The following is a 26,113-nucleotide window of genomic DNA, read 5'->3' on the forward strand; positions in this document are numbered from 1 at the left end:
ATGTAACGCTTGTCATAATGTTGATTTGTAACCATACATGTCATTTTGGATGTTCTGTATCCTATCACACCTGTCAGTAGGGGATAGCTTCTCATCATCTACTAGTATGCTGGTGAGATCAGATAAAGCTAATTTAATTTTGTTTTAAATGTATAATAATGTGATCTATGAAGTCACCAATACACTACAACGATGATGCACCCTCACCTGGTGGAATGTTACCCTATCGAGTCACCTTCTCTAAAAAACACACCACACTCATAGACACTTAATAAAAAAGGGGGAGTTGCAGACACTTATTTCGGGAGCTTTCCACCCTCCTATCCAACCAATAGAACAACGATAAAGGTTTCCACTGAACATATTTCTATCTGACAATATCCATCATCTCCGTCGTTATTATATGAGACGTAGACAAATTAATTTTGCCTACGCAATATGCCAGTACGCGAGCACAATGCACTGAACCAATAAACAGTAGCGCGATAAATATGACTAAAGAGTCTCACTCGATATTTCTTTTCCTCGCCTTTCATATACTTAGCACGTAGACATACTATCTTTGTCTACACAACATGACAGCACGTTAGCACAATATATTCAGCTAAAACATCTCCCCTTGCCAAGATGGCGGCCATTTTTGAGCATACTAACAAACCGACATCTTCTATGTCTAGCAACTCTACATAGTAACACCTCCTCCTCCGATCAGGTGTCCGTTCACGACAGACGGCCACCGGGAACCAACGGAGGAGGGATACTAAACTACGGGTAAGTTGCGGCCCTCTCCCCCTATCTACCAGATTCCTTTTAATATTGAGCCAATGGACACACGCGAACGTATTTTCGCATTTTTAATACGTGCATGTCCTCTTCAATACCCTTACAGCATACCGCCTATCGAGAAAACGTACCCGTTTTCTGAGGTTTTCTACTTGATGGATCCCCTCCCGGTCAATACCTGAAACACACCGCTATTCAGGTATAGAACGTTACTTTTAGCAAACGTTTTTTTCTAGCTATTTTACCATAAATGTTGACAGGGTTAAGACGATGTTTGCTACGTTTAGTTCAATGATCCTGTTATTTTACTTTATTTCTTTACCATAGCGCTTTAACCCTGAAGTCTCTGACACACCCAAAAAAGGTGAAACAGAGCAGATAAAACGCGATCTTGCTTCTAACTCCACTGGATACTCCACTACTACCTACCAACAGTTTTGAATGTAAACAATCCTAGTGGTAAGGATACTTTCAATATAGTATCCTGGTTGATCTCATAATTTTAACTTAGCCATCTACCAAGAGGCTCTCGCACTTTCCTCATTTTATGCTTTCCTGATGATGTTTTCTCTTCTCCTCTCGCCCTTTTAGTCTCTCTCTAATTCACCCACGTGAAACATTACCATAATTTCCAGACTATTCTCAACCCACATCCAGGAGTTGAGTCTGAAGGTAATAACTGAACCTCGTAGAGAGAGCATGTATCTCATTATTTCACTATAGACATCACCAAGTTTCTTAGACTTCAAACTATATCCTCACACTCCGGTTTGAACTTGTCACCCATAAACTCTTTCTTTATATTTCACTTTAGCTTGCCTTCACAAAGATATCCTGACACTCTGTAACCCTAGGCATGCAGGACCACCGTGTGTACGTGAACGCTTGCCACAAAAAAAAAATTTTTACAAAAAATTTTTTTTTCACTTAATATCAGCAAACCTCACACCCAGGGCACCATCACTCAAGGAAAACCACTCACTTCCTTAGAGTGTTACACTCTCAGTATTTTGAACGTCATCACCCATCACACCCACTTCGTGCAATTAGTTACGCACACCACTACTGCATGCGTGATGCACTTTATGTCACCACATGCAGCCTATTTCTGTGATATGACATACCACTAAATATGTACACACTATGTTTTGTACCACCAGCCCTGAAGAGTCGTGTTGACTCAACGGCACACGACGAAACACGTGTCGGCATATTGTGATATTCCTCAAGTCTGGATACAATAAATCTTCACCCTGCTGGGACAAGAAACACACCAAAGAATCTGCTTCTATTTCATTATTGATACTTGTCTATTGTAATCAATTGTGTAACACTCTATTGTAGTTGCGAGAGCACAGCTGTATAATTACGAGTCATGGTAAGTAGGTGCGTAGTGGTTGCAAGATGTTTTTCGCTTTAGAGGTCGGGGTTCGAGAGATGCATATAATTTACTGGTGGTGTTGCAGTATGTTATACTGGTGGATGGCAGTGAGAGTTCTGATGGCCCGCCCCATGGGGATAGCAGCCGTGCCCAGGGAAAGAGCAATGAAGTGGCAGTGAGACAGGATAGCACGCTGTCTGGAAGCACGGCCTCCGCAGCATAGATACAGGCCATAGTTGAAGGTTTCCGCGGTGTGCCCAGCAGGCAAACACTCCCTTCCATGCTGTCAAATCATCCCCCTCCTGGGATGAAAGCATGTCCCAAGACACGCCAGAAACCCACAAGGGTTAGATGGAGATGTATACCATTTACATGGAGAAACAGGGCAGCATCCACTGGATCTTCAACTCTGTGCGACAATGTTTGAGAGCTTGATATAACGCCTTGACTAAATTTGTATAACTGGTGTTTTTCTGGCTAGCTCATAGCACACATTACTTTCCACCAGGATCAATTGTAAGGTTTTGGAGGCTTCCTTTGTCCGGGTCCAGTGCCATATATGTGTGAGCAGTATTAACACTGCGGTATGAAACAGTTCTGCCATTCGAATACTAAGTTACATGTATTACTGGTAGGAAAGTATGTAAAAGTTTGTCCATTCTTTTTTCACTACGGGACTGATTTAGAGTTTGGCTAACAGGGTACTCCATCGCAAACGTGACTGAGTAATCTGTCCACCAAACTCTCCGTTCTCCTGCTTCATTTAGGAATGGGGGGACTGTAAGCTGCACATTGATGAAGCTCCCATTGGCTGCACCGATGGAAAGCTTCCCCCGATAGCCTCCCAGAGTAGGAGCCATCAGAGGAAGAGCATTACACCGCCCACCCTATTTAGGGTGGATGATATAATGCCCTTTTTTTCTGTCTGTCACACCAGATAAAACCTGGCTTTGAAGGATGGAAAAACCTAATAATGAACCACCACACCCTGAAAAAAAACGTTAGGAGTTAGTTTCTGACAAACAAAACAATTTTAAAAGTTTGGTGAACTGCCATCAAAACTGATAGTGGCCATCCGCAAAACATGTTGTACAATTAAGCGAAAAACGTGATGTCAGTTCTTTTCAATGTAGACAGATGTGGTACAGACAAAGTTTGTGGGCAGTAGTCTGTCAGGGAGGTGGAGATGATGTCCTCCACCACGCTGACAGACAGAGTAGAGTCCATATGTCCCATAGTCAGTGAACCACTGCATCCTACCACAATATTTTAAAGTCCTCTGGATTTCTGGTAAATACGGCTCATATATGATTTTTTGTTCAAACTTTATTTATCATTTTCAGACAAACATCAAAATTGGCCACATTATCAACTTAGAGCATTCTTTGCTTTTCAAATAACAATTGCATGCATTGATGTCCTCCGATGCTGACCAGCTTAATGTACATATTGTTGCACAGTTCTATGACATAACTCGCTCTCCCCTCTCAGCATTTCGCCCAACTAGGGAGCACCAGTAGGTCACTGCAAAGTCAAAAAGAGAAAAAGGGTCCAGGGTCTCATGTAGTCCAACTGCAGATGTAAATGTAAATATAAATTGATACTTGTATAGCGCACTACTCACCCGCAAGGGTCTCAAGGCGCTTGTACGAATACCGCTGTGGAACCCATCCTGGCTTTCCCTGTGAGGTGTCCACTCCTGGGCATCCCCAAGGTGGAGGCCAGGCATCCTTACCGTTGTGAGGGCCGTTGTGAAGATTAAGCAAGCTATTGCCCAGAGTTGTAGAGTGGGACTTCATGATTGGAATAGGCCCCGAGGCGAGAATTATCAGGTCCGTGGAATTTTTGTGCACAAGACCCGCCGAGGCAGGGAATTGAACCCTGATCCCGGGCTAGACCTCTGCATCAGCGTCTGCCGCTCTAACCATTGAGCCACACTTCTCCACAGGTCAACCACACATAATGTTCACAGTATGCACATGCTATACTACAATCTGCTGCGCTATACTTCGGAGGGCTCGCCCTGGGTGGCCAGCGGTGGAACACCCTGGGCATCTTCACTGTGTTCCTGAAGGTATGATATTAGTGGCCCCCAAATATCCTTGGGACGAAATGTAGCCGGTAGCAGCTCTGCATAGGTAGTTAGTTGGTCTTTACTATATATAAAGTCATGTAGCCAGACTTCGAATTTGGGAGCTCTCCCTCTGCCCCATCTGCAAGCCACCCTCCGCTTGGCCAGAAGTAGGGCCAAAGCAGGGACCTTCCTGCACACCCTAGGGATGTCCGCCATATACCCCAGTAGCGCAAGTAGGGGGGATAGTGGTAAGGGCAATGTAATCATCTCAGCTAGCGCCTCCAACACCTTCCGCCAGTAAACTTGGACTTGGGCACAGGACCACGCCAAATGCAGAAAGTCAGCCCCCTCTTGATGGCAGCGCATACATCGGTCATCTTCCTGGAGTTTGTATTTACGCAGCATTGTCGGTGTGTAGTAAGTTCTTGCAAAATGTTAAAGTGTATTATGTGCAGTCTGCTGCTAGCTATGAATTCTGCGGTCTGTGCGCAGCAGTAGTTTCACTGCACATCTGTTAAGGGGGATTCCAGGTCCCGATCCCATGCGCCCCTGGCACATAGCGGCACAAGCTGTTTTTCCAACAGTGTCGTCCGATAGTTGCGAGACACAGTGTGCGAGGGGCCAGACATCATTAATGTGGTCTGCAGGACCTCTAACGGGGTGGGCTCATGTGGACAAATCAGTGTGTTTGCCAGTATTTTATGTTTGAGCCTTATGTATAGGAACATCTCCAGGGGAGTTACTCTGTCCCCGGTCAATAACTCCCTTTGGTTTTTAAACCTTCCCTCGTATGCAACCCCCTCTTGCGCAGCATGTCACGACCTACTGCTTCCTGTGTAACTGGGGTATATGGATGCTATGGCATCGGCACTAGGGGGAGTAGGGCAGGGCTTTGTCCATTACCTTTGTCAAATGTTTCCAGGCGTTATTGGTGCAGGAGTCTGTGTGGTGTGATAACTTCTCGCCTGGGACTTGTGACCCCAGCAGGGACGCAAGGGGTGTAGGTGCCATGTAGCCTTCCTCAATGGCCAAGTGTGGTATGAAGGGCGGTGGGTGGAGCCAGTAAATAGTATAGTGGGCCTGAGCACTGAGATAGTACAGTTCCATGTCCGGAACCTCATAGCCCCCCTGGAGAATGGCTGCATCATAAGGTTCCAACTCAGCAGGGGTACCTCCAGCCCCAGGCCAACCTAATGAGCAATGATCGAAGAGTGTTAAAAAAGTTGTGCCCTGGGTGGTAGGGTATGTTAAGAAATAAATTGAGTAACTTGGAGAGAATGTTTATTTTCATCAGGGCCACTCTGCCCTCCAAGTAGAGTGGGAGGGTGATCCATTGGTCAATCCATGTCGTGATCGTGTCTATCGCAGCCTGTTGGAAAACGAGGCAGCATCTGTGAGGCCTGCACAAATAACATGACACATTTGTCCTTCACTGGGAACCAAATACCCTAGGGCAGCACCTGACTCTCAGAGGGTAGTGTTGCAGAGCAGTCTGAGGCTTATTCAAGGGAGGTGATGTGGGCTAGTAATCGCCATTTGGAGGTGCGCAAAAATAACACTCAATAATTGATTTCCAGTCTGTACTTTGCTTTATAAAAGTAAGAGTACATTTATTAAACACACACACCACTCAATACTATGCACCAATTTACAAATATACATAAGCTGATGGAGTTACTTTGTGACATTGTATAATATCTCCACCCTTCCCGCAGGGGGGTGGGGTCTAGTACCACCACTCCCATGTATGCCCATCATCTTGCCCCCAATGCAGTTAATTGAACATAACCTGGAGCGAGGGCCCTGCGCACTAGCACCATCCCAGTGGTGCCACCCCCTCATTACCTCAACAAGCATTAAACAGGATACACCTGACTTGGTGACACATGACCCTGACTGAGCATCTCCTACTGACCATACCGTATGCACCTCTGCATCTTAAGGGCTAACAGTCTGGGTATTCACCTAAGCGCAGTAGCAAGAATACATGTTTATGCACACTTTAGAATGACAGTACTCACCACATTTGGATATCATTCAAAATGCATTGCAATTACAGCCCCTAAAGGCATCACAGATGATCACAGAATTAAGTTGTAAATACTGTCAGACACCCTAGCAAGAGTGTCTAGCCACTTAAATCCACTTGGCTTAGGATATCACCTTACACCAATACTTCACATTGGACATCAGTTCCTCTAAAAGAAATAACCATTATTAAATGCATTTCAGTGCAATTACACCTCTTCACCTCCAGGGGATGCCCTTCCACAGACATCTCCAACTCAGCCCTTCACTCCTTGAGGCAATTATCAAACACCCTCAGCTGAAGAACAAAAGTTCCAGCCCAGAAGGTGTTAACTGCAAGTTGAGCCCTGGAGGGGTTGATTCATTTGAATCCCCAAGGCACTTGGGGTGGGACTTTGCTCTTTCTGCTGTGGGGAGACTGCGCTTCTCTAGCAGCTCCCCCAGCACCCTTTTCACCATTGAGGGTGACGCCCCTCTTATGGAGGGCCACCACGCACCAGAACAGCAGACTTCCAAATGCCTGGCAAGGCATTATGGGGCGAGTGTGCTCTTATTCCCGCATAATAGATGATTGGCTCTCCCGCTGTGCCGGGGAGAGCCGCGCTGGCGCTTTGTCGCTTTCTGGGGCCTCGGAAGGGGGTCCGGTCCCATCCGGACCCCCAGGGTATACTTCACAGCTTAGGGAACCCACCCCCGGCTGCTCCTCTCCCAGTGAGTGCCTCCTGCTGCGCGGGGAGCCCACCCCCAGCCGCTCTTAGTCCTGCGGGGCCTGGTCCCACCCGGGCGCCCGCATTGCCGCCTCCTCTTTTCCTTCGGGGGTTCCGGTCCCACCCAGTACCCCCGCATTGCTGCTTCATTGCAGGAGCCCACCCCGGGTGCCCCTGCCGGCTCCCCGATGGGCCAGCACTCTCTTGTGCGGCCACAGGAGCCAGCCGCTCTGACCGGGTCTGCCCGCTCCACGCTGGGTTCCGCTGTTCGGGCCGGGCTACGGGGGAGTGTGCAGCACTACCCCTCTTCTTCCTCACGGGGCCGGAGATGGGGTCCTCGGCCCCCAGGCACTCCGTCCTGGGGAGCACGACGGCGCTCCCCAACCTCGGCTCTTCCTGGGGGCGCAACGGCGCTCCCCCTCACTCTGACACTTCGGGCCAGGAGATGAGGTCCCGGGTCCCTCCTCCTCCGCATGGGGTTGCGCGACCGCACGCCCCATCTCCATTTTTGTCTGGGGCCAGGGTGGGCTGCTGGCACCCCGTGGGGGCATTTTCATGGGGAGCGCGACGGCACTTCCTGGCCTCTGTCTTCAGTGGGGGCCAGGGTGGGTGCCTGCCCCCCCTGCAGGGCACCTTCACGGGGTGCACAAAGGCGCACCCCGGCTTTACTTCTCCTTGGGGGCAGCCCCCAGGACCTGACCCACCCCGGGGGCATCTCTGAGATCAGTGTCGGAGCCACACGCGCTCCGTTGCTGGTCTTTTTGGGGGGTCAAAGTTCGCCTACCTTCCGGGGTCATATCTCAGCCCCTGGGGGTCCAATCCGCCCCATTTGTGCGTCTTCTCGCTCTTGGTGGCGTCCCCCATCCACTGGCAGCACTCTTCTTCGCCCTACAGGTCTCCAAGAGGGTGCATTCTGCAGGGAGCGATCTTCACTGGCTCCCTGCACCTCTCTTCTCCCTGCACAGAGGTCTCTTCTTCTGCGCACCGGTCCTGGGCTCTTCTTCTAACGCTCTTAGGGGCCTGGGGGTCAGTCAGGGGTGTCCTCCTTCCAACTGTACATTGCACCAGGCTCCAGCATCTTTCCCCTCAGCAGACCACAACCCAGAGAGAGCATGTCATCCTGTGCAAGTACTTTTTTAAAGTTGAGTAGGGGGCTGGCAGGAAGTCTCTGTGTGTCCTATCAAACAGCGACACATCACTTCCCTGCCCCTGCTCCCTCCTTCTTGTCCAGCCCCTGGATTGGTTCAAAATGGCGTCGTCCGGTGTCTCTGGCCACATGGCCTCTGAAGCCCAACTCCTTTCCCCCTCACTGCCTTCCCGTGGTTCAGCTTGGTGCCTGGCACCCAGTCACGGCAGTTGATGGATTGGCTTGTAGCTCCACCTATCTTTTCACTTCGCTCTGGGAAGAAAGGTCATTAATCTAACCTGCCAGGGCCAGACCCCAGCCAGGGACTCTGAGAAATATGACATTTTTGGACGACCCAAAAGCAGTACAAATATGACTTTGCACTCTGCCGGATACTCATTTTCACATGCGCTACACTGGACATTAGTGCGTGTCTGGAATCTGTAGGCCTTGTGGAAGTCATTTTAGCCATGGGTCCCACATCCCCATAGGGGAATAATGAAGTGAAAACACAGTAAAATACACTGACTTTCCCTGACATGTTCCTTCCCAGGGTATAAAGCCTATTCCAGGTCACCACCCAATTCTGCATAAGTCCTGCCACACCATTCATTCTGTAGTTGCTCCTGGACTGCGCACCCTAGGAATCTCCCCTGTGCAGCCCCTATACGTGTGCACATGCATGTACACCCGTGTCTGCATGTAACCAGCACGGTGTCCCATACTCCAGCTCCAGCGGCCTAGTCAAGCCAGGGGTACACCAGTAAAATCTCCACGCAGTCTCCTTCATTATGAGTTCACTGTGGGTGAGTCCCAGATTATGAGGCTCCCCCACAGTAAAAGCTCAACAATTAGGTGCTCAAAAAGCGAAAAATCTGTCGGCCCATAATGTCAGAACCACCTTCTAACACAGCCCCATAGTTGTATTTATTCGTCTCTTCAGTGTTCCTAGTAATGATGACCCCCAGGTATTTGATTTCATTTTCGCACCAACTCAGCGGATAGTCTGGGGTAAATCTAGAAGTGTTTGGGGTGAGTGAGAACTCTGTGACTTGCTCCAATTCAGTTTTATCCCAGATAGATGACCAAACCTGATAAACTCTCTCAAGATGGGATTCAGACTATCACTGGGGTCTCGGAGGTATAGGGTAATGTCATACGCATATAGCGATATGAGGATTTGACGGGAGGGATAAATTATGGCATATTCTCTGTGGTGTTGCCTACTTTTTGCTGCTAGGGCTCAATAGCCAGCACAAAAAGCAACAGGGATAGCGGGCATTCCTGGCGAGTACCTCGCTTAATGGGGATTGGGTCAGAATATAGCCCGTTGATCTGGACCACCGCCTCCGGTTTAGAATAAAGTAAATGAATCCAGGCTAAAAAAAGATGACGGGGACCCATTCTACCCAGGATGGCAAGCATATAATCCCACTCCAGGGAATCAAATGCCTTTGTGGCATCTAAAGAAATCCCAGCTATCAAGCAGTCCGGGTTGATATCATGAAGGAGCGCGAAAATGGTGCGCAAGTTGTGGGAGGTGGCTCTACCCGGGACAAATCCTGCCTGGTCTGGCAGTACTAAACCCTTCATGAGCAAGGACAGTCGGTTGGCTATAACTTTAGCTAGTATCTTCGTGTCCCAATTAATTAAAGTAGGCTTCACATTTATCTACAGTCTTGCCTGGTTTGAGCAGGGATATAATCAGAGCTAGCCGCATGGAAAGAGGGAGATGCCCCGATTTGCGCGCCTCCTCAAATACTTGTTTGAGGACAGGAATCAATTGTCACTGTAGCATTTATATAACTCGACTGGTAGGCTATCAGGGCCTGGAGCCTTGCTTGAGCCCATCCCCACGATTGAGCATGTGTCTCGTCCTCCTCAATGTCGGCAGACAAGAACTCCCTGCAGGAGTCGTTAATCCAGCCCAAAGCTGTGTCCTCAAAATATGCAGCTATGTCTGGGGGAGGCCGGCCAACCGTATGGTATAGTGCTGCATAATATTCAGTGAAGATATGGAGTATTTCTCGGGAGTCTGTATGTCTCTGCCGCTCTTCGTCCATGATTTCCAGATTAAGTTGGCAAACCTAGGGAGTCTGCTGACTTCAACCAGGGCCCTTCCAGGGCGTTCGCCTTCACCATAATGTCTGGCAATGTGATATTCCGATCAGAATTTGGCTCCACGTTCGGCTTCTTCTGAGTATTCCACTAGGAGTTCTTTAAGTCGGGCACGCAGCGGAGCGTCAAACGAGGATGAGATGCGCACCTCTGTGCTTTTGATGTCTGATTCTAGCCTGTGCAGCATGCCCCTTATGGACCACAGTACCTCCCCGCTCTTTGCAGAGGCCTCTAATAGTAACTTTAAAGCTATCCCAAATGCATACAAGGGTGGGGACGCTGTCAATATTTAATGGGAAGAAGTCTACTATTTCCCGGCGCAATTACTCTCTAAAGGCACTGTCTAGCAGGGTTGTGGGCAAGAGTCTGCAGGAGTGGTAGAGAGATGCCTCTCCAGGTGGTTCTAGTTTCTTAAGGATCGGGGAGTGGTCTGAGAGGGTGCGAGCTAAGTGTGTTGCTTCTCTGTCCAGGTATTTAACCCGGGCGACAGTAGCCAGTAGTCTATGTGAGACCAACTATTGTGTACAGATGAGGAGAAGGAGCCCTCTGTCCGCGTTGGATGCAAGGAGTGGCACTCGTCAAAGATCTGATGATTAGCCATTATGGCCGAGAGGTGTTTGGAAGCCTGTGGATGGGATCGGTCAAGCTCCGGCTCTATTGCCAGGTTAAAATCCCCTCCCCATATAAGGAATGTGGAGCCTATTTCCAAAATGTGCCCCCACAGGTGAGTGAAATAGTGTGCATCATCAATGTTGGGTGCGTAACAGCTGACTAAGGTGAACGCATGGTTCTCTATTCTACCCCACATTCTGCAGAATCTGCCATGGGGATCTTGTACGGAGTCCAATGGGCAGTAACCTAGGCTTTTCTAAAACAGAATAGCGGTGCCCCTGGCATATGTAGAGAAGGTGGAGAAGCAGCTATGCACAGCCCATTTCCTGCCAAACGTTGACTGTACCCCGGAGGCCATGTGTGTCTCCTGCAGCATTGCTACCTGGACATGATGCCTGTCAAGATTATGTAGGACCTGTTGATGCTTACAAGGGTCCTGAAGACCTCAGCCATTCACGTCAGGCAGTTAATGGTGGGTTTACAAGTTGGTGTTACATTAGTTTGAAGTAACTGAGGACTTGACATGTGTAGGGCAGCGAAAATCTGTGCCATGTACATTGTATGCAATAGCACCGTATATATAGCGATAAGTGATACCATGCAAAATGAAACAATCAAACACTGTAATTGAGCAACCTCCCTCCCCCACCCTCGCCTGCAGCCCAATCCTGCAGGGAATGAAGACCCTCCCAACCCCAGAAAACCAACAGCTTAGGCATTGTGTATAGCAATCTATAGAGGTATTACCCCAAGTCACAGTTTCTGTTTTAAGTGTAGGACAAGGCATAAAAGGGGCATACATTACAAGTGTCTGTGTTAGCCATGCCAAAGAAAACACCAGTAACATCACATATGCCGAACATAACATTTACAGGGGGAATTCCCTCTGGGGATACATGCTAGAGAGGCCGTCAGCGCACCTCGCCAGGGCGAGGGAGCCCGGAAGATCAGTGCCACAGTAACCGCCTAAGGGTGAAGGCTCCCGACCCAGAGTCCCTAAAACTCTGTTAAAACATCACAGTTCCTGGAACAAGGTATATTTCGCCTCTCTGTTTAGCGTAACTAAGGGAACAGCCTTACCAGCTCATAGCGGCGTTGTGATTCGTCTCGAGAGAGGTCTACAGTTCCTCAGGATCAGGCGAGGAGGAGCTGGAGCCAGAGTCTGCAGCTGGAGGAGTGGTGGATCGTCTCATGCAGGTCTTCAGGAAGTCCTGGGTATGCTGTGGGCTGGTGAAGATGTGTGTCTTTCCTCGGTGCTGGACGCACAATCTAGCCGGATAATTTATGGCATAAGGAATGCTGGCCTGCTGAAGCTTCTTCTTCACTGGGAGGAATTTCTTCTGCGCCTCCTGTACTGCCGTGGTGAAGTCTGGGTAAAGTGCCACTTTCACTCCATCGTAGACCAGGTTGTGCTTTTCCTGTGCTAGTCGAAGTGCAGTGTCCCGATCCTTATAATTTAGGATGCGTGCCAAGATAGGGCATAGCGGCATGCCAGGCAGTGGCTGTGCCGTGAGCGATCTGTGGGCCGGCTCAACAATCAGAACCTTCTAAAAAGCGCCAGCCCTGAAGAGACCCGTCAGCAGCCACTTAACATAGTACTCCATGCGGCCGGTTATGTTAGTTGGACTTATAAAGCGCACAGCTACTCATGAGTGTCCCGGCGCGGTGACTTTAGGGGAGCAGGAAACTAACAGATGAAAAGATATGTTTTGAGATTTTTCTTGAATGCAGTCAGGTCTTCAGTACTGCGCAGAGCCAAGGGAAGTGCATTCTATGCTGTAGCCGCCCTCCAGTGGCTGTGGTTTCCAGGACTCCCACAATGCGCAAATTGTTTCTGCGTGAGCGCGCCTCTAAGTCTTTCCCCCAGATTCATCATTGTTATGTTATGTTATGTTATTTATATTTCTAGAGCGCACAGCTGCCCAGCAAAGGGGCGTCCTGGCGCTTTTGACAGGCACTGTAACATAACACACAATAAAAGAAGGGAAGACTATTCAGAGGCGGGAAACAAGAAGGTTTTGATCGCCTGCCTAAAGGCGAACAAGTCATTAAGAGCTCGGATGCACACCGGAAGCGAGTTCCATAGCCCTGCTGCGAGCACCCGGAATGAGCGGCCACCCATTCTGTTCAGTTTAAAGCGGGGGCAGACTGCAAACATTGACCTGTTTTGCGAGTCCTTAATAGCGATTATTAAGGAATCGCTATTAAAGACTCGCAAAACGGGATTCATGTAGAAATCGCAATATTATTTGCGATTTCTACAGCTTCCTTATTTGCGATTAGGCCCATAGGAATGAATGGGGAGTCATTCCTTATTTGCGATTAGCAATTTGCTAATCGCAAATAAGGATGCGATTTCAAGGGTGCCAGGGGTGTCCAAAGGACACCCTGTAGCACCCCTGAAATGAAAATGTAGACTGATGTTGCGCACACACATGTCCAAAGGACATGTGTGTGTGTAACATACAACTTTGAAAAATGCACTAAAGTGCATTTTTCTAAGTCTTCGCTATTTACCACGAAGTCAGACTTTGCGGTAAATAGAGGCCAAAAATTGCGATTTCACAATTCTAAAATGGTTCATGAATTGCATTTAAGGAATCTCAAATAGAGATTCCTTAAATGCAATTCCTCGCAATTTAGCAACTTCGCAATTTGCAATTTTTGCATTTGGGATGATGAATCCCAAATGCAAAAATTGCGCTCGCAAAGGGCCAGATTCTCAGAATCTGGCCCTTTGCGAGCCGATTTTCCGTTGATGAATCTGGCTGTGTGTTTTTTGCCGCTATGATTTGTAGAAGTTTCTCCATACCTTGCTGTTTGGCGCTACTTGCTTCAGTGGTGTCATCAAGGGTAGAGATGCACATTTCAGCTTCATGTTTTTACAATTTCTGCGTGAGAAAGTCCAGGCGTAGATTCATGGAGTCCATCTTGGATTCAATGAAGGTTAGACTTTGACGGATCCTGAGAAGTATAGCTTTGAAATCCTCCTCTTTGATGGAGCCGGGGGGGTGTTGGTCATCATCCCATTGCGATTCCGCATCCTCATTAGGGGCCTGTTTCCACACCGAGAATTGCAGTTCTGCCTGCTTGCCATCGACGCAGCCCATTATGCTCCTCACTCCTGTAGAGTTTATTCCGAATTTTGCGCAGCTCACAGCAATCTCACACAGCAGCAGAAGGTGCAAAATAGGGAGGAGTCACAGGTGGGTCACACAGGTTCGACCCCTCTCTGCACACCAGTGTCCATGCAGCGCCACACTACTTCTTACCTTCCGCAAGTGTGGGTCTTTTGTTAAGCCTGGGGGTATGTAACATTCACCATGGGCCACTTGTCTCCCAGGGAGACACTATGTAACTGGCCGGGGTCTAGTGTGGCATGCCTGCAATTTGGGCCTTCTTTCCAGTTCTCAGTCAGCAGCTCAGGAGCTTGAGGTTTGCTTGTTGTTGTCGTATGAGCTGCACAGGCCCCGGCGTTGGTGCCTCCCCTCAGGTTGAGTCAATAACTGCATCTGATGTGCATACCACAGCACCATATGGCCCATATACAGGCTCCGCGTTCCGGGGCTACCGTAATCTGAAAGGCCCGATAGGGCACATACGCCCTGCTCAGCAGCTCTGATTGGCAGATGCACCGTGAGATGAAGCCCAGAGGACCAAATCCCTCTGTCCACGCATGCAGTCGTCCTCAGCAGATGCTGCCAAATGAGGAACAGCCCAAAGCTTTTGTCCCAACTCACCCACAGGTAAGCCACACAAGCTAGCGGTGTCTCAAAGTGCTATGCAGGCTTCCATTGTTGTTGTTCCCTTCAGACTGGCCTCCACAGCAGCAGCTGCAAGTGGCTTGTCCCCTTAGCTTCGGATAGGGCAGCGGGCCTCGAGAACACAAGCGCCCGCTCGCACACCAGTCTGTAGGTTGTGAAAACCTGGAGCCCCAGGCCTCTCTGCAGGGTCTCTGGCACTCTCCAACGGGATGTGGCAAGGGAGAGCAGGCTCACGGGGCACCTCCGCAGCTTCTCCCAGCGGGCTCCGATAGCGATCGCAGTAGTAGACTGCAGGTTGCTTCACACGGGAGCTAAGCACGGCCGCGGGATTCCAGGGTGCACTTCTTCAACACCCAGACACCGCCATTTTGTAGTCCCCTTTGTGACCCAGACCTGAATCTGGAGCCGGCTGTAATGTCTTCAGAAGCAGCTCCGCAGAGGCTACAGGATAGTTTTTCCGCTGCTCGCTGTGTTCTTAAGTAGTTTGGCACGGTGCTAGATCGAGTGGGCGGCCGTATGCGCAGGATGATTTAGGATGTTGCTTCCGGGCTATCGGAGCCTCCCTAAGGTGCGACCATTTTGTCCACCGGCTCTCTAACGCCCCCCTCAAATATGATTTTGATAAAGCCTGTACGTCTGTGCTAAAGCCTGGACTGTTGCCCAAACCGTGTCTACCAGGTTCCCTCCGCTACTATGGCAGTAATTAGACTTCACACAAAAGGTGATGGGAGGAATGCTTGAAATTTGTCTAACCAATGGCAATCGCTCGTGGTAGCATTCCAACCCATTGTTCCTACGCTCACCATGCTACCTTAGTTTGGACACAGCCATATGCAAATCAGTCTTGACCTGGCCTTGCAGTTTAGGCTGGTCTGTTCCCATGGGGAGCTGGGTCAAAACTGATTTGCATATGGCTGGGTCCAAAACGGAATGCCATGGTTTGCAAAAATTATGGGCCTTATTTATGAAGGCCTTGCGCCGCCGGTGCGCCACTTTTAAAATGGGAAAAAGTGACGCACCGGCGGCGCAAGGCCTTCATAAATAAGCCCCTATGAATTTATGCCCAAATCTCTGACTGGGGTTGAGCGATTGACATTGTTCAGCATTCCGTCCATCAATTGTTCTTTTTGCATTTGTTACCCCAAGTGGGACAAGTATGCCCACACATGGGTCCCATGCTAGCCATTCCACTGGATTCAAGCAATCCTGGTTGACGAGGGGTGATACCCTGAAATCGTGTTTGCGGTCCAGGGTGGACATGGTCTGGCAGTTCGGGATGGACTGTTTCCATTGGGAACAGGATCAAGACTGATTTGCATATGCCTAAGTCCAAACTGGAATGGGGTAGAATGCAAAAAAAGATGGCTTAGCCCTAGGTCTCTAACTGGGGGTGGGTGTTTGACATTGTTCAGCATGCCGTCTAGAAATTGAACTTTTTGCAATAATTAGATTTCCCCTGCAAAGGGAGGAACTGACTCTCTGACTGGAGAACGCAGCTCCTCTAGAAGCAACCGGAATGCCAGCAAATTTCTGTCAGGAATGCCGGTCACTCACCCATAGTTATGTACTCATCTAAGAATGAGAGTGGATGGAAGTGAGCAGGTACACTACATAGTGTTATATCTGTGCCATGAGTGATTTCTGGATCTTAGTGAATTCAAGAAAAAAGAAACCCACTTCCTAGCCCTTCATGTTCTTGGAACATGATGGCTGAGCTCACACACCGACCAGATCATTCTGGCATCTCCATGCTCAAAGTCACCCAGAGGTGTGTTCCACAAGTCGCCTGGAGTTCGAGGCATGAAAGGTGGCAGTGGGGTGCTGGAATCCAGCAGGGTATGAAGAAATCAAACTTGGTCTTCTTCTTCGATCTTCAAATAAATTTCATAACTTTCTGAAAAAAAGGATATCTAGCCCTTTCCAAAATCATGGATTGATCATAGAACATTATTTTAGATTCCAAATCTAAAATTAATTTTGAATGTTTGCCTATGTTTTCTGTTTTTGTTTAATCATACATAAAGAAGACTTTTACTAGAGGAAGATTCCAGTCTTTGACCCCTTGCTACTCATGCAAAAATGCGGATCCTGCGTGTGCACCATTTTCTAGGCCTGTCTCATGATACTGCAGTCTTATTAGACCGGGCGGGTTGCACCAAGCACTGCTCTCATAGTGGCTGGGGGACATTGCTCATGGCAATATGTGTAGTAGTGGCAGTATACCCATTTGGTGGTTTGTAGTAATCAGTAGTGTGAACATGCCTTTTTATGTGTGACACTGGAGTGGTACCGTTCGACCCTCTCATGCACAGCTTCTATGTTGCGCACATTTGGCCTACATGATGATATGCAGTGATGTGCAACGCTTGATGCCTGCCTGTGCTTGGTAAATAACAATAAGATCTGTGGGTTCCATTTTGGGAACCCACAGGCTGGAAAGGCTAGTTTTGGTAAGGTCTGCAAAATCAAACAGGAAATGTGATTTGCTGACATTTCTGAGAGCTGGAATGGGAGCCGAGAATCCTTTGCGCACATCAAGTGTCTCTTTGATTCACAAGGAATTACTGGTCATTAGGGCTTGGGCTAATTATCAAGAGAGATGGTGGTTCCAATAAGATTAGTACCGTAGGACCAGTGAATCATAAAAGAAGGGAGGAATTAGGACTTTGAATCTTTGTATGACATATTTCAGTGGAAGCTGATATCTAGGTGTGATCCCTTGTTACTCCCTCGGCCGGTGTTATGGGTCAATCAAAATCACAGATTTTCCTGCTGTTTCAGACTGTCCCTCTGACAAAGGCCAGGGCAGAGGAAGGAGTCGGCAACCACAACATAAATTTCAAAGGTACAGACACTAAATCACATCTGTGTCTGGATGTGGACTATAAAAGTTGGAGCATGAGACCCACAAACTGTTCATCGGTGTGGAAAGAAGATTAACAAGACTTTGAGCTGCTACAAACAGGGCTGAGGACCAAGCTCTGCTAGTCTCCTGGCTGGATGAGGGGCTATCAACCAATAAGTCAAGGCAACTTGCTCTGAGCCTGAATCAGCCTTCTGCTTCCCTGCCAAGAAAGCATACCCTGTGAGGAGGAGGAAAAAACCTGGAGGGAATGAGGCCAAGTACTGATTGGAGAGTGTGAGCCATCTTCCTCTCTAGTTGTCATGTTGGTGACCCCCGTATGTCAAGTGGGGACCACCACAAAGGTAGTGCTGCCGCCCTTGTGCTGCTGTAACTCAGTGACCCCTATATGCCTGGAGTGATACTGTGAAGACTAGGTGTATTGCCGTGGAATATTGTGCCAAGAGGATCCTTGCCAAAAGATCTACATGGAAGAGCTTCCCCTTGAGATCACCACTTATAGTAGCACTTATTAAAAGCCAAGCAATCCTTGGAGGAAATATATGACACCGCTGCTGGCCATCCAGAGACTTTTACGCCCTGACATATGATCTAGGAGAGACCCAAAAATGCTACGGCCCTCCAGTGTCGAGAGGCCAGAGCATGAGAAGATGAAACACTCTGAACTTGTCAACTGCCATCGGTCAGGTAAGACTGTTCCTATGCCAATAGGCCTCCCTGGGACTTGCACAAATTGAGTGCTTGGTGCTGCTTAATTGACTCTTAAGGCCAGAACTAGACTTTGTTGACTGTTGACTAGTGTGGGCCACACTTGGAAGTTGCCTCCATTATCGAATGGGAAATAACTCACTCCATTAGAAAGAAAAAGGCACTCTGGAATACTGCCCAGGATGACACTAGTACACTGACCTTAAGAGACTGAGGGTATTATCTAGTGTTCTGTGTTTAGGCTTTGTGTTTTTATACTACATTATTAAATACTACTTTTATCACAAAAACGAGTATTTGATGGGAAAATCATTTTATTCAGTTTACTGTTCATACTTTGAGTCTTGAGCTTGTGTACCAATACACCCTGAGAAGCCTTGGCTCAGCTGGTCAGGACCCGCATTAAATCGGGCACGGTGACAGCTGGAGTAAAAGACCACAACATCAGTGGTTGGGCGTATTAACCCCCGCCTCACCTGAAGCACTCTCAAAGGGGTTCTAAAACATCCTATTTCAAATGAAAGAGCACCACACCAAGGATATAAGCTGTTTGTGGGAAAGGTGATAATGTGACCATGCATTACGGGATAAAGTACCCACTGCTATACATGACAAGGATATTACAAGTCACCTGGAGTTCCAGGACCTTATAAAGGAACACATTTTTGACCTCATACTTTTATAAGGTCCTGGAATTCCTTGCTTACCTGCAATATCCTTATAATGTATGGCAGAGAGTACTTTATTAATACCATAGAAAAACCAGGGGTCTGAAAGGAAGCCAAGTTTATAGACTATTACCAAATCAGTCAGGACACAAGTTCCTCTAAAGCCTTTAAACAGAGATACAACAGTAAACAAAAGCAAGAGATACAAGTGGTTGTTGGCGAGACTCGAAAATAATCAATGGATTCCCATCAAAAGTCTTGTAATGATCAATAATCTCATTTGGTAATCCAGAAAATTGGGATGGTCTGTCTCTTGATCATTGAGACTATTTACATGCCCAATATACAGATATTAAATGGGTGAAGCCCACAATAACTTTGCTGACCATGAGAAAGTGAAATCATATGGGAACAAGTGCAGTGCAAAAGAAAAAAGTGGTGAGTAAAATAGAGTCAAGAGACAAAAAAGAAGGACTTTTAATTTGAATATTGGCTCTTCCTCTAATTAAATACAAGAACAGAGCAATAGGGCAGTATCAAACAAATAAGTAACTGCCAAAGGGGCCGACATGTTTCAGCCGATAGGGAGAGAGATCCATTGGCTTTCTTCAGGGCCTCTGTTCTACAAAATATTGCTATAAACAAAAGTTTTTCCTTTCTGTGTTATTAAACTTTAAATTGGTGACCAAAAGGCCTACGCATGAACCTTATTTTCTGTTCAAATTGTGACACAAATAGTTAACTTTATACAACCCAAATTCCCATGTACTACACAGCACTAATAATTTCTTTTACTTTTCAAGTTTTGTTTATTATTTTTAAAAACATCAATTTCTCCAACTAAAAACATGATTAAGCATTCATTATGTATGGCATTCAAGATCATGTGCTCTGGTACATGAAGATGTGAGACTATCTAACAATTCCAATTATGGTTACTATCACAGAGTACACTGATCCTAGATGTTTAAGCAAAACTCCAATCTGATCCCAAATACATTTCAGCAAATATAAATAACATTTAATGAAAACATAATCCATAAAAGTCCCTTGTCGACGCGTTTCGGTGCTTTTAGTGATAATATGGCACCTTCCTCAGGACGGACGAGTTAAAAACAGATATGGTCTTCACTCTACAAAAATGAATGCACAAAATTAATTTTTACAAGAAAACTAGAGAAAGGGGTGTAATACAACAGGTTGTGTACATTTCGGGTCAATCAATTAGGAATTTTTAATTATAAAGAATAAACTAAAGTGCTTACTTTATTTAATTTACTATTGGTCCTATTTCTTGCATAATGAGGCCCAACAACATGTAGATTTAAATTAAAGAGCCCATTCAGTCCGGCTCAAAGGGTGTCTGTGAATTAAAAGAATAGGGTAAGATTAATTGCTGTTATCCCCAATTATTCGACATCCAGTAAGTAGCATCCCAACTTACTTTTCGGAGAAATGGATCCAGTGATCTAACGGCCCATGATGCATTCATTATTGAGTGCATAGACATTATATTAAAAAACAACATTTTTCTGTTCAAGAAAGATTACTATTGTCAGATAAAAGGCACCAGTATGGGAGCTACATGTGCTCCCAGCCTGGCATGCCTATATGTGGGCCAATTTGAAACCCAACATATATACAATGAAATAAGTCCCTTTTTTGAGAACATAAAAAATTGGTCTAGATTTATAGATGATATTTTTTTCATCTGGGATGGCACAGATGAAGACCTAAATAAATTCCTTGAGTGGCTCAATTGCGGCGATTCCAACCTTAGATTCACCTCCACCAGGAGTCAGTGTGCTGTAGATTTTTTGGATATTAAAATTTATGACAATGAAGGCACCCTGAATGTTGAACTATATGTGAAACCATCAGACCGCAATACCTTACATCATCACAACAGCTACCATCCCAGATGTCAAAAAGACGGGATCCCCTTTAGCCAATTTTTGCGCATTAGACGCAATTGTAGTGATAGGAAAAGTTTTGAGATACACGCAGAAAAACTCAAACTCAAACTATCTCAACGTGGCTATCCAAAATGATTAATAAAAGAAGCGTACAAACGCGCAAAATATTACAACCGGGAAAGCCTCTTTGCAAATCCCAATAGAACCAAAGAACAGAGCAGCGGGATTGTTATGGTATCTGACTTCAATGGCTTTAGTAATAAAGTCAAGAATTTGATCAACAAGAACTGGTCCACATTGAACAAAACAGGAGAGACACCCATACCAAAGCCCATTTATGCATATAGGAGAAACAAAACCATCAGGAACCATCTCGTCCAGACATTCAGAGAGCCCAAAACAGGAATACAAAAAAATGTCTTAAATAATACTCCGATTAGAGGCAATTTACCGTGTGGGTCTTGTACACACTGTAAAAATATTCTCAAAACAGATAAATTAGAAGTTTATGGGATTGTCCATTGGATGAACGATCATGTTAACTGCCGCACATCCAATGTAATATATATCATTGTCTGTCCCTGTCAGAAATGCTATATTGGTGAAACAGGACGTGAAATGCGTTTGCGTCTCACCGAACATCGCTCGGCAGTAAAAAAACAGAGAAAGAATGCCCCTTTAGTAGAACATTGGATCTCTGAAAAACATTGCCTGGAAGACATAAAATGGTTCATTTTGGAAAAAATTTAAATATCTGCTAGAGGAGGCGATGTAAATAAGAAACGCAAACAAAGGGAACAATTTTACATGTCCAAATTTAAATCCTACGACCTGGGATTAAATGGGCGGGAGGAATGGGATAGAATGATAAGGTAATCCATTTTTTAACTCTCTATCCTGATAAAAAAAGTATGTGTATGTATTAGAGAATCTGCTCATTTAACTCTAGTTTAATACAATTAGTATCTGTAAAAATGAGTCCCTGACTGTTAGGAACCCAGAACCCATTAACAATAATGTGATAAGATAAATATCACAGAATAGATCCTGATCAAACTGGAGAGAAGGGGTCTTAATGGTTAAAAGAGTAAAACAGTATTCATGTAATTCTTTACCATTGGGTTTAATCTGAATAAAGCTGCATAAATGTACTTAATTTCTGGATGACATGCATTGATGTATTGTACTCTCTTTACATAGTTCTCCTTGACTCTCTGAAATATGAGGGGCTAAAATGAGAAGAAGAAAGAAATGTTTGTTTGAACTAGATATTTGTTCTGGTTTCCAAAATGACAAAAATCGCTAGCCTAAATGTGAATAAGGATGGGGTAAATTTATTTGTTGGCAATGACACATGTTAAAATTTATATAAGAAGGCTTTCATGGTAAATGTGCAATATGGAATATGATGTGCGAATAATATACATTTATGTACACCCGTAATTTTTCAGGGAACGGGGCTAAACAGAAATGTGGCACATGATATGTATACATGTGCAAAATATGCAAATTTGTTTAAATAATTATCGTAGAAAACAAATGCTGTCAAGACGTTTATAACACATTGAGGATATCGGCCGAAACAAAAGAGGGACTTCGTTCTTTAATCGGCATTTAGATTCGTGAAAAGACGTACCCTCGATTGGTTTGGGTTAAGAACGCACATAGGTGAAACCGTTCACTTTATTTAAAAACATTCAAGAGATCAACTATAATCTAGATTAATTCTAAGACACCAAAATCTGGAATATTGCTGGATTTATCATTTTTTCATTAAATGAAATACGATCACTAGTACTAAAGGATTAACAAATATCGTAAATTTCTAGTTTCAGATATGGTGATTAGACACCGAAAGGTAACCACCTCCTTTTTAAATAAAACTCTCAATATGGCGCCTAAATGTAGAACCGAGTAACGGGGTTACTATAGGGACGCGGTTGTTGTAATGGCAAATTTATAAAAAACTACAAATATGGCCGACAAGACAGCGGCACAGGTGTCATGCGTTTAAAATAATCATAACGCTAATCGGCTCATTAAATCAAATGAACACGCTATATAAAGCCCCGTCCCTGTTGCTACCACATTTCCAACACGGGCAGCAGTGAGGTCGCCACGACTTTTTAATCCGAAACATACGGTAAGGAGGAGGGTCGAAACAGGGAGCCATGCCAGACGCAGTAGAGATTATCACTGTATGGTTAAACACCACTGGAGAACTAAAAGGGTAATTTAAAACGCTAGAGGGCAAGCATTGGGCTCTACAGCCAAAGAACGTACCTCTGTTAAATGAGAAAGGTGGGGCCTTATGTAATTGTCAGTCAGTCAGTGTGCAATATCGCTTTGTACCACGGACGGACAGTAAAGTCTGTCTATAGAACTACCCTTGGGCAAACCGTTTATTTGTGTGAGTAAGGTTGAGTCACACATTATGACAAGCTCCAACAACATTATGGGACCCCCTTGTGTATAATACTATGGAGCATTTGGGTTATTATTATGATTATAACCAACAATAGAACGATTTGTGATTCATGTTTAATTTGGCCAGAAGGGTAACAAACTATACTTATCTAGGTATTACGGAAGAAGAAAGTGACCACAGTAACACGGGTTGACGTAATTACTAGTCGAAGTGCAGTGTCCCGATCCTTATAATTTAGGATGCGTGCCAAGATAGGGCATAGCGGCATGCCAGGCAGTGGCTGTGCCGTGAGCGATCTGTGGGCCGGCTCAACAATCAGAACCTTCTAAAAAGCGCCAGCCCTGAAGAGACCCGTCAGCAGCCACTTAACATAGTACTCCATGCGGCCGGTTATGTTAGTTGGACTTATAACGCGCACGGCTACTCATGAGTGTCCCGGCGCGGTGACTTTAGGGGAGCAGGAAACTAACAGATGAAAAGATATGTTTTGAGATTTTTCTTGAATGCAGTCAGGTCTTCAGTACTGCGCAGAGCCAAGGGAAGTGCATTCTATGCTGTAGCCGCCCTCCAGTGGCTGTGGTTTCCAGGACTCCCACAATGCGCAAATTGTTTCTGCACGTGCGCGCCTCTAAGTCTTTCCCCCAGATTCATCATTGACCTGTTTTGCGAGTCCTTAATAGCGATTATTAAGGAATCGCTATTAACACCTTAGGAGCTTGTAAATAAACCTCCCCAGTGCTGCGCTGTCCATTATCCAGTGCTGAACTGGACGTCCAGCGGTCGCACGCAGCACTGGGGAGGTAGTGCCCGTGACGACCGTTGGCCGACGGCAGCACTTAAAGGGTTAAAGACTCGCAAAACGGGATTCATGTAGAAATCGCAATATTATTTGCGATTTCTACAGCTTCCTTATTTGCGATTAGGCCCATAGGAATGAATGGGGAGTCATTCCTTATTTGCGATTAGCAATTTGCTAATCGCAAATAAGGATGCGATTTCAAGGCTGCCAGGGGTGTCCAAAGGACACCCTGTAGCACCCCTGAAATGAAAATGTAGACTGATGTTGCGCACACACATGTCCAAAGGACATGTGTGTGTGTAACATACAACTTTGAAAATTGCACTAAAGTGCATTTTTCTAAGTCTTCGCTATTTACCACGAAGTCAGACTTTGCGGTAAATAGAGGCCAAAAATTGCGATTTCACAATTCTAAAATGGTTCATGAATTGCATTTAAGGAATCTCAAATAGAGATTCCTTAAATGCAATTCCTCGCAATTTAGCAACTTCGCAATTTGCAATTTTTGCATTTGGGATGATGAATCCCAAATGCAAAAATTGCGCTCGCAAAGGGCCAGATTCTCAGAATCTGGCCCTTTGCGAGCCGATTTTCCGTTGATGAATCTGGCTGTGTGTTTTTTGCCGCTATGATTTGTAGAAGTTTCTCCATACCTTGCTGTTTGGCGCTACTTGCTTCAGTGGTGTCATCAAGGGTAGAGATGCACATTTCAGCTTCATGTTTTTACAATTTCTGCGTGAGAAAGTCCAGGCGTAGATTCATGGAGTCCATCTTGGATTCAATGAAGGTTAGACTTTGACGGATCCTGAGAAGTATAGCTTTGAAATCCTCCTCTTTGATGGAGCCGGGGGGTGTTGGTCATCATCCCATTGCGATTCCGCATCCTCATTAGGGGCCTGTTTCCACACCGAGAATTGCAGTTCTGCCTGCTTGCCATCGACGCAGCCCATTATGCTCCTCACTCCTGTAGAGTTTATTCCGAATTTCGCGCAGCTCACAGCAATCTCACACAGCAGCAGAAGGTGCAAAATAGGGAGGAGTCACAGGTGGGTCACACAGGTTCGACCCCTCTCTGCACACCAGTGTCCATGCAGCGCCACACTACTTCTTACCTTCCGCAAGTGTGGGTCTTTTGTTAAGCCTGGGGGTATGTAACATTCACCATGGGCCACTTGTCTCCCAGGGAGACACTATGTAACTGGCAGGGGTCTAGTGTGGCATGCCTGCAATTTGGGCCTTCTTTCCAGTTCTCAGTCAGCAGCTCAGGAGCTTGAGGTTTGCTTGTTGTTGTCGTATGAGCTGCACAGGCCCCAGCGTTGGTGCCTCCCCTCAGGTTGAGTCAATAACTGCATCTGATGTGCATACCACAGCACCATATGGCCCATATACAGGCTCCGCGTTCCGGGGCTACCGTAATCTGAAAGGCCCGATAGGGCACATACGCCCTGCTCAGCAGCTCTGATTGGCAGATGCACCGTGAGATGAAGCCCAGAGGACCAAATCCCTCTGTCCACGCATGCAGTCGTCCTCAGCAGATGCTGCCAAATCAGGAACAGCCCAAAGCTTTTGTCCCAACTCACCCACAGGTAAGCCACACAAGCTAGCGGTGTCTCAAAGTGCTATGCAGGCTTCCATTGTTGTTGTTCCCTTCAGACTGGCCTCCGCAGCAGCAGCTGCAAGTGGCTTGTCCCCTTAGCTTCGGATAGGGCAGCGGGCCTCGAGAACACAAGCGCCCGCTCGCACACCAGTCTGTAGGTAGTGAAAACTTGGAGCCCCAGGCCTCTCTGCAGGGTCTCTGGCACTCTCCAACGGGATGTGGCAAGGGAGAGCAGGCTCACGGGGCACCTCCGCAGCTTCTCCCAGCGGGCTCCGATAGCGATCGCAGTAGTAGACTGCAGGTTGCTTCACACGGGAGCTAAGCACGGCCGCGGGATTCCAGGGTGCACTTCTTCAACACCCAGACACCGCCATTTTGTAGTCCCCTTTGTGACCCAGACCTGAATCTGGAGCCGGCTGTAATGTCTTCAGAAGCAGCTCCGCAGAGGCTACAGGATAGTTTTTCCGCTGCTCGCTGTGTTCTTAAGTAGTTTGGCACGGTGCTAGATCGAGTGGGCGGCCGTATGCGCAGGATGATTTAG

General features: G+C 46.6%; 1 protein-coding gene across 1 annotated transcript in view; it reads left to right on the forward strand.

Annotated features, from left to right (window-relative positions):
- Positions 1-26,113, forward strand: part of LOC144769415 (cilia- and flagella-associated protein 337-like) — an 817,111-nt gene that overhangs the window by 676,131 nt on the left and 114,867 nt on the right. The window lies entirely within an intron of this gene.

This window comes from Lissotriton helveticus, chromosome 7 (genome assembly GCF_964261635.1).
Source record: "Lissotriton helveticus chromosome 7, aLisHel1.1, whole genome shotgun sequence".
In the NCBI taxonomy this organism is placed as follows: domain Eukaryota; kingdom Metazoa; phylum Chordata; class Amphibia; order Caudata; family Salamandridae; genus Lissotriton; species Lissotriton helveticus.